An 8,929-nucleotide genomic window follows, 5' to 3' on the forward strand; every position below is an offset into this window, starting at 1 on the left:
CAGTAGGGGAGTGGACACAGTCACTGAATGTGGCTTTTTACTCATTTATCTCTTCTTCTCTCTCTCTCTCTCTCTCTCTCTTTTCTCTCTCTTTCTCTCTCTGTTTTGTTAACCAGTGGAAAACGGAAATCAGGAGGCTTTTTCTAATGTTTAGCCAAGTCCTCACCTCCTCATAAAATTCCTTTCCTATAGCAGGTTTTATAAGAAAACAGCAGGCAGACACTTAAAATCAGTTGATAATTGCTTTCAGCTTTAGTGACTACCCCCACAACCCCCCCCCCCCCCCGCGAAGTGTTCTTTGTTGTTTACATTTTAATTTTTGATTGTTCAAGCTGGCCTAAATGCTTAGAGGTGAGCATAAGAAATCTGACTGTGTAGCATGTGTCGTTTAAAGCCATCTGTTTGCATGGAATAAAAGAAAACTCTTCAGGTGTCACTTTCATCACTGTTGATAGGCAGGATAGCATTTATTCTCCCCAGTCATCTTCTCGCATTGCATTTTCCATCAGTTCCCCCATTCAGTGGATGATCCAATTAATGTCAGAGATGGAGGGTTTGACAGCTTGCCAACACAGGTGTGCTGCAACTGCTCTCCTTTCATTCTTATTTTTCTATCTAAAGAAAGAGGATGAGCACATTTTCAATCATAGGGCAAAGAATCTGCCAGAATGTTTCTGACAACTTTTTTGGAAAAATAAAGTTGGAAACATAATAAAGAAAAGTCTATTTTGTAAGGCAGATATTCATTCATGACATTACTATTCTATCCAAAATTATAATTACTCACTAATCCATTTAATGATAAAACTGCACTAAATGCATATCATTTTTCAGCAGATATATGTTGTACAAAGGATCAAAGATAAATAAGACCAATCTTCTGACACCAAAGGGCTCATTGATCAGTGATGAAGACAGAGAACTCCATAAATAACAGAGAAGCAAACAGGAATGGAAACATGTAACAAAAATCATAACATAAGTACTAGAGCAAAATGTGTATGATGTGCTATAGAGATGAGAAAAAGGGAAGGGTGTGTTCTTTTAAGGCTCATGAGAAAATGTCCTGTGATAGAGTTGATATGCAATTTGGTGGTGGAGGAGAGAAAGTGTTCAGGCACAAAAAATATTTTAAAAAAAATGTTTAAAAAAACAACATTTAGAGACACACACAGGCATAACACACCAGTGGCAGGGATTATTTTAGTGACTTTAGGACTAGGAGGTAGTGGGAGATAGGAGTATGAAGTAGTATGAACTAGTGGTAATGACTCTATGCTATGCTAAGCAATTTGGTTCTTACGTTGAAGGCACTGGAGAACCACCAAAGATGCCTGAAACACTGTCTAAAGAGTTCTAATGTCATAGGGAAGTGAATGCAAATTAAGTGAGTTATAGTAATGGAGATTTGGGAACATAGAGCCCAATAATGAGATATATCATTAGTTTATTCTATAAAATATTTATTGAGTACCTCCTATGTGCCATATGTGAGGGACAACAGTGAGCTTAACAGAGTTACTTCCTTGAGAAACTCACAGCTCAGTAGAGAAAGCTAGACATGTAAATATTACAATATAACTTAGTAAATTACTGGAGTCTTGAAAATAATATACAGCCTGAATATACAGACACTGATTGCTATGAAGTACCTGAGAAATGTAACAGAGGAGATAATATTTGAATGTTCCAGTTCAGGTAGAAGTTGGCAAATGTAAAAGCATGGGGGTGGGGGATGTGGAATGGGAAGTTCATTCAGAATGGATGAAATGAAAATTTAAGTTCAGGGGTTCTGTCTTAAGAGTATGATATTCATAATCCAGATGGGAAAGAACAGATTTGGAATGAGGGGGGAAGATGCTGTGTTTATTTTGAAGCATATTAAAGTCTGAATGATAGGAGATGATCAAGCAGCACTATTTTATAGGCAGCTGGAAATGTGAGTCTGGAGTTCAAGACAAATGAGAGAAGCTGAAGGCATTTATCTGGGAATCAGCATCATATACATGGTAGAGTTACAGAAAAGTAGAAGATCAAGTAAGGAAAATGTGTAGGGTATAAACAGAAGAGAATACTAAGAGGATGTAGAAGCTGTAGGTGAAGGATAATTGGAGGGGAGGAAAGGCTTGAGAAAGCATGCCACCAAGGCCAAAGAGGAGAATGTTTGAGAAGTGAGCTGAGTAGTTGCTTTGCAGTTGGTCACAGACCCTTCTAGAAAAATCACTTCCACAAGATTGGAAGCACAGGATGTTGGATTTTAATGGCAATTTTAACTAAGAGAGAATTCTTTTTAACAGTCTGGTAACAAAATATATAGTAATGTTTCAAGAAGTGTGTTGGTGAAGGAAGGATAGATAAAGGCAATTACTTAAGGAGCCAGGTATTTAAAGAAGGAACTTTAGATGATATTTGACTATATTTTTAGGAAGAGCAGAAGTGTATAGAAAGAGGAGGACTGGACATTCAGCAGAGAGGGTTATAATAATGGAATGAGGCACAGATGTCATAACTGGACATTATCTACCACAGGAGTTTCCATCGTGGTCTCTTTCTTGAGGTAGGTGTGAGAATGTAAACATGAATGACTTGTACTGAAGTCTGGCTTTGAAGAATGGGAAGCCATAGAAGGTAGCAGCTCACAGCTCACAGCTCCATCTTCTCTGTAACAGATGAGAGAAAGTTATGAGAATGAAAAGGTTGGATTAAAAGTCCGGGATGAAGGACAATGCTGATAATTAGAAACACTCACTAACCCTCTGGTTAGAAGTAGACTACTGAACAGTAGAAGTCAACCAACCAACAAACCAACTAGCCAACCAAGGAACCAAACAGCCATCATGAGACGTTTACTTAGGTAAGGAGTGAGAGCACAACCTCCAAAGTCAATCAAACAGGCTTCATTCTCCAACCTGGTCCTAACTTTTATCTCCAGGACTTTGGACAAGTAACTTAGCCTTTCTAAGTTTTTCCATATGCAAAATGAGCATGAAATATAAGATCATGTATGTACTTCTCTTGGAATAGAAATAGTCTTTTAGAATTGTCTTCTAATTACTTTAGGACTTATGAAATAGATGGAGACCTTTAAAAGTAGTCAGAAGACAAGAATAAATAAAAATAATTATGACCATTGAACACATAAGAAGATTGAGGAATTATTTTAGTGGAAATCTTCAAACACACACATATTCAACAAATTTTTCTTTAGAAAGATTACAAAAATGGTGAGCAACAATTTTTCATTCTCAGTTAAAAAGAATAAGAAAATAATAAAACAATTTCAGCAGGAAATATTATTAGAATAAAAAATAATTTTCTAAGAGTAAAAATATGTTCCATGAAACTTATGAAATACTAATAGTCTATCTATTGGCAACTGAGACAAGGCAAAGAAGCAAATGGGTCACAATTTGTACACATGTCCTTGATGAGTTAACTGAATCATGAAGAAAGAAACAGAAGGTATTAGATGGGAAAGAAGACTCACTGAAGTGAATCCTTGGGTTCTGATCATCTTTTCTGGGTCTTCACATACATTTTTATGATGTATATTTTAAATTTCTTTAATAGGCAAAAGTTGCCAGTATGATGCTTTATAATACATCCTTTGCATCGCCTGCTGAGATATCACTATTCCAAGAAAAATTGTGGTTAAAGATATATATATCACCCAACTAGATTGTCAATTCTTGAAGACAAGAATTCTTTACCTTCTTTACCTCACATCTGTTATTGTAAATAGTTGCTCTAAATAATCTATCAATCAGTATTTGTTGAATGCATGGATGGATGAATTAATTCATGAATTATTTAAACACTATAAGATATGATTAAGCTGGATGATTTTATGTGTACTTTCCATGATGTGTGTGTAAATGCATAGTGCAAAATGAGGATTTCAATAAATCTAGGGTTTTATCATGTAACGATTCACTAGAAGTTGTTTCCACTGTCATCTACCCAGGGTACTGAAATATCAAAATCCTTTTCCTGTCCTCAAGAGTACGCTTGGGAGATGCGCTGTTCAAGATCTCTTTGTGCAAGGAAAAAAAATTACAAGTTTTCTCAATATGTTTCTGATTTGCCAAGCAGTATGTAAGAAACAATGTTAGGACTAAAGCTACCTAAGAAACCAAATCACCCACCTGACATATATTAAACTTGTTTCTTTTAATCCTTTACTATCAAGTATTTGAAGGGCAAGTTCTCTTTTGTCAACAAATGTTACCTAATACCCTGAGGAGTTAATGACATATGAACAGTTTAAAACAATCTTTCCAGAGAGGGAGGCAAAATTTATTGAAAAAGCCTATACCTAAAAAAATTCTAGTATCATGAAACATATTTTCAGCTTGAAATTGGAACTTGCTTAAGCTACCTTTCTTAGAGGAAGGATCAATAATGCTGCTCTATGTGTACAGAGTCTGGGTGAAAAACAGCAACAGAAAATCATTTCAAAATTTCCATAATATCCCTTCTTAATGACAGGATTCTGTCATTAATGGTTTTCATTGAATGAAGAAGTAAACATAATAATTACATCTCATATGAATAGCCAACCAACATCAGAACAGCAGTCATTATCTAAATGCCTTTTGCATCGACTTGCCAGAAGATCTGCAATGACTCTAAGGATCATGAATTTTAACTCTGCTAAAATCCAGGGTAATAAACACAGGCTCTGAAGGTGGTCGTGGAACTGTGGCAGGGTGTATTTATGTCTTAAGAAGAAATGGGATTAGTGATTTTTGAGGTACAGATAAAAAAACAACTCAAAAGCCAATGTATTTAAATCCTTGAACCTTATTGAAATATCACTTTCAAGCCAGTGGTGTTCTGATGGTTTGGTAGTTGTTGGATCTATTAAAGGGAAAATCTTGAATACAATTTTTTGCCTTCAGTATTCAGATACTTCAGTGTTACTGAATATGCATTGTCAGTCTCTCCAGGATAAGAGACATTTTCTGCATGAAAAACTCTTATTCATCTTCAAAATAAATTGGTCATCTAGAGGACACTCAAAGCTGTGCTGTTACCTTTGAAAGAAAGCTACCAATATGGTGACATGCTTTCTAATTTTGGTCTCATTTAGTTCAGATGCATTTCTTATTACAATTAACAATGCTCGACATTTCCTGAACACTTTATATTACAAACCATTATCACATAGATTATTATAGTGGATCCTAACAACAGTTCCTGCTGTTTTGTACTCCATTTAACATATGAGGAAAAAAGGTTTTAGAAGTGAAGTACATTGTGTAAGACAAGAGAGCTGGTTAAGTATGAGTTCAACATCTCATCAGAAACATATGGAGACCTAAAGAATCTACAGGATTTTTTCCTTCGTTGGTGAAATTTACTTGTGTGACTTGAGGACCAAGTAGCACCAGGCCTTAAGTAAAAGGAAGAGAGGCTGAATTTGCCTTTCAAACCTCCCTATTAGTTTCTCTGCTTTGATAAGCCATTGATTCATCCAAAATATGGGTATTGAGGGCCCTCCAACGTGCCAGTCCTAGGTTAGATCACTCGGCATTCTCTTTTGCACAAGTCTCAACCAACTCAACAGCTCCTTTCAGCAGGCCAGGATCCTCATAAACCCAGACTATTCCCCAGGAGAACTATGTGCTAGGTGACTTGGAGTGAGAAGGGTAAGAGCTATCAAAACAGGTTTATAATCACTTCTTATGCTTATCATTTATTAGCTCTCAAGTCATGGGCATTTAATATCTTTGGGCTACTGATTCTTCATTTGTGAACTGAAGATTAAAATGCCTATATTGCAGCATTTTATGAATATAAAAGAATAATACAGCAAATCACCCATGAGATAATAGAAAACCCAAATTGGCCTCTGCCCCTGGTTCCTACTACAGAGTTCATGAAGCCCTTGTGATTTTCTAATTGATAAGAGCACTAGGGACATCTTGTTTTCTAATATTTGGTGTTTGACCCTAAATCCTAACACAAGGCTCCTAAAACCCTTGTAATTTCCTGGCTGATAATACTTCTTTTGTTCTAATAAAGAAACTCTGGGTGGGCTTCTGGATGGCTACTGCATGGGAGCTGGTCACTGCAAAGACAAAGCCATAATTAGAAGCTTGGGATTTTCAACCCCATCCCATACCCATTCTCTTCAGAAGTGAGAAGAGCTCTAAATAGAGTGAATAATGTCTATGTGATGAGGATTTTTCTTTCTTTCTTCTTTCTTTCTTTCTTTCTTTCTTTCTTTCTTCTTTCTTTCTTTCTTTCTTTCTCTTTCTTTCTTTCTTTCTTTCTTTCTTCTTTCTTTCTTTCTTTCTTTCTTTCTTTCTTTCTTTCTTTCTTTCTTTCTTTTTTTTTTTTTTGTGATGAGGATTTCATAAAACCCCCCAAACTATAGAGTTTAGAAAGCTTCTGGGTTGGTTAACAGATCTATGTTCCAGAAGGGTGACACACTCCAATTTCAAGAGGACAGAAGCTCCTGAGCTTGGGTTCCTCCCACACTTCACCCTGTGCGTTCTGTCATCTGGCAGTTCATCTGTACCCTTCATTATATCCTTTAATAAACTGGTAAAAGTGTTTCCCTAAATTCTGTGAGCCACTTTTACAAATTAATCAAATCCAAAGATGGTGTCATGTGAACATCAGGTTCATAGGTGATTTTCTCAGAAGCCCAGGTGACATCCTGGACTTGCATTGACATCTGCAGTAGGGGGTAGCAGTCTTGTGGGACCGAGTCCTTAACCTGTGGGATCTGATGGTACCTCCACATGGTATGAAAATTAAGGCAAATTGAGTTGAATCATAGGACACTCCTACTGGTATTACAAAACTGCTTGTTGTGGGGAAAAATTCCCACACATTTGGTGACCAGAAGTACCCAAAATAGAAGCATTCTGTGTGAAAGTAAAGGAAACACACAGGAAAAAGAGGATAGTTTCTAAATACATCACCAAACCACAACCCACCCTTTCTTGCTCAGTAAGATGCAAGCAGGCCACTAATCCCCAACCAAAGATAAATAGCTGATAAGGATCAAAAGGATGTCCTTCCTTCATTTTAGAAGGAAATGGTAAAGCCTCCAAAGTCTTGGTCCCTTTTTAGCATAATTTTATTCTACTTGGCAAGGGATGTGGCCACTGATGGTATTCATTCCTACTAAAAAGTCCATATTGAGCACCTACGCTATCAGGCTTTAGGTTAAAGAATAATAAGATATGGTTCTCAACTTTGAAGAGTTTATTGCATCAATTTATCATTTCGTCCACCATGAAGCATGATGACCAACCATTCCCCAGCACCACCATCTGGTCTTTTCTCCTGGAACACCCACCTCATGTGCTCTCTGACTAGTGAGGCTCATCCTTTAATGATTACCTGAGAATTCATCCTTTCCAAAAATATTCTATCATAGACGCTTATGAGATATAACCCCCATCCTTATATCTGCTACCCCAGAGCATGTTGCGATTTCATTACCCTGACTGGTGTTAGCTTTGTATGCCTTGTTACATGCAGGTCCTGTCAGCTCAGCTCTGTCACAGGCTCATTATGTTCTCATAGCCCCGTGTATAGTGCTGCCCACCCTCCACCCCTCACCAGCATGCACACCATTGTGTTAAGTTGAATTGGACTATATGAAAATGTGCAATATTTAGCTTAGGTTTCAGACATTTCTAATAGGAAAAGTTGCTAAACATTGAGCGATCAGGTCACACAATCCAGCTCCCTTGAGAAGAATCCATCTGGAGATGATTAAAGTGAGGTATTGTGACTGAAACCCAAGTTTGGCTGCCTGTCACTCTAAAAGTTAATACTCAAGAGAAGAGTTTTGATCAGAAAAGAATATGAACTTTATTCAGGAGGCCCGCCTCCTGAGGGGAAGGCAGACTTTTGTTGAAAAGCCAACTCCAAGGTTTCTGGTCCAGAGATTTATAAAGAGGTTTAATCAGATAAGGGAGTGCAGTGGTCTATGACATTTCTTGATTAGTGCAGACTCCATGATGCCAGTTACAGTGTTATCTTGATACTCAGAGATTGTGTAAGAAGTTCTAGTTCCTTGGTGCCCCAGGCGTTATGCAAGAGTGCTCTATTCTTTCTGCAAAGGAGGGTACAAAGGGAGATCAATAAAGTCATTTGTGTGACCTAAAAAACAAAAAAATCTTGGAAAAGATATGCTAACCAGAAAGCTAAGGGGGATTGAAATAGACTTACTGGCCTCTGTGGCCTTGGAACATTCTGGTGCTTAATTCCCCAAGGCCAGTGGTCTGAAAGTCTCAAAGAGAAGTTAGTTCTATTACAGATGAAGAGCCTCAAGTCTGCAAGCCAGGAGTATGCTGACTTGAAGCAAGTTAACCCTTAAGACAGCTGGAGTGCTGTTATAGCGATCAACACTAACCTTGGAAGAAATGTAGATGGATTTGAAATACTCTTTATCTGAGGTAGAGTTTATTGTTCACCAATCAATACCTTGTTACTGTCTTAGCAGTAGTGAGACAGTACATATTTTATCAGAAGCTAGAATCCTCAGTCCTTAGCTATAGAATGCTTTTTTTTTTTTAAGATTTATTTCTTTATTTGAGAGAAATAGAGAGAGAGAGAGAGAGAGAGTGAGCTGGGGGAGGGCAGAGGGAGAGGGAGTCTTAAGCAGATTCAATCTGACCACAGAGTCCAAAAGGGCTCAATCTCATGACCTTGAGATCACAACCTGAGCCAAAACCAGGAGTCTGATGCTTAACCGACCACCATTCAGGTGCTCTGAGAGTTGCTTTTTTATAGGAAAAAATTTTCAGATTGAGTTTATGAAATATATTGAATAAAGCTATTATTTTAATAAGGTACTCAGCAGGATAATTTCTTGTCTGTGTCTATGAAAGGAGCAATTTTTCTAGCAGTTTCTTCTACACTGACTCACACACACTTCACCCTATGTACAAATTACATGTGC

The 8,929-nt window shown here is 37.4% G+C and overlaps 1 long non-coding RNA gene across 1 annotated transcript; it reads right to left on the reverse strand.

The window, feature by feature from the left end:
- Nucleotides 1-299: 299 nt before the first annotated feature.
- Nucleotides 300-7,463, reverse strand: LOC112675086 (uncharacterized). Its single transcript, XR_003145742.2, has 3 exons — nucleotides 7,360-7,463; nucleotides 2,525-2,660; nucleotides 300-615 (listed from the first exon to the last, which is right to left on the reverse strand). It is a non-coding gene; the product is annotated as an uncharacterized LOC112675086 (long non-coding RNA).
- Between the last annotated feature and the right edge of the window lie 1,466 nt (nucleotides 7,464-8,929).

This window comes from Canis lupus, chromosome 10, assembly GCF_003254725.2.
Source record: "Canis lupus dingo isolate Sandy chromosome 10, ASM325472v2, whole genome shotgun sequence".
In the NCBI taxonomy this organism is placed as follows: domain Eukaryota; kingdom Metazoa; phylum Chordata; class Mammalia; order Carnivora; family Canidae; genus Canis; species Canis lupus.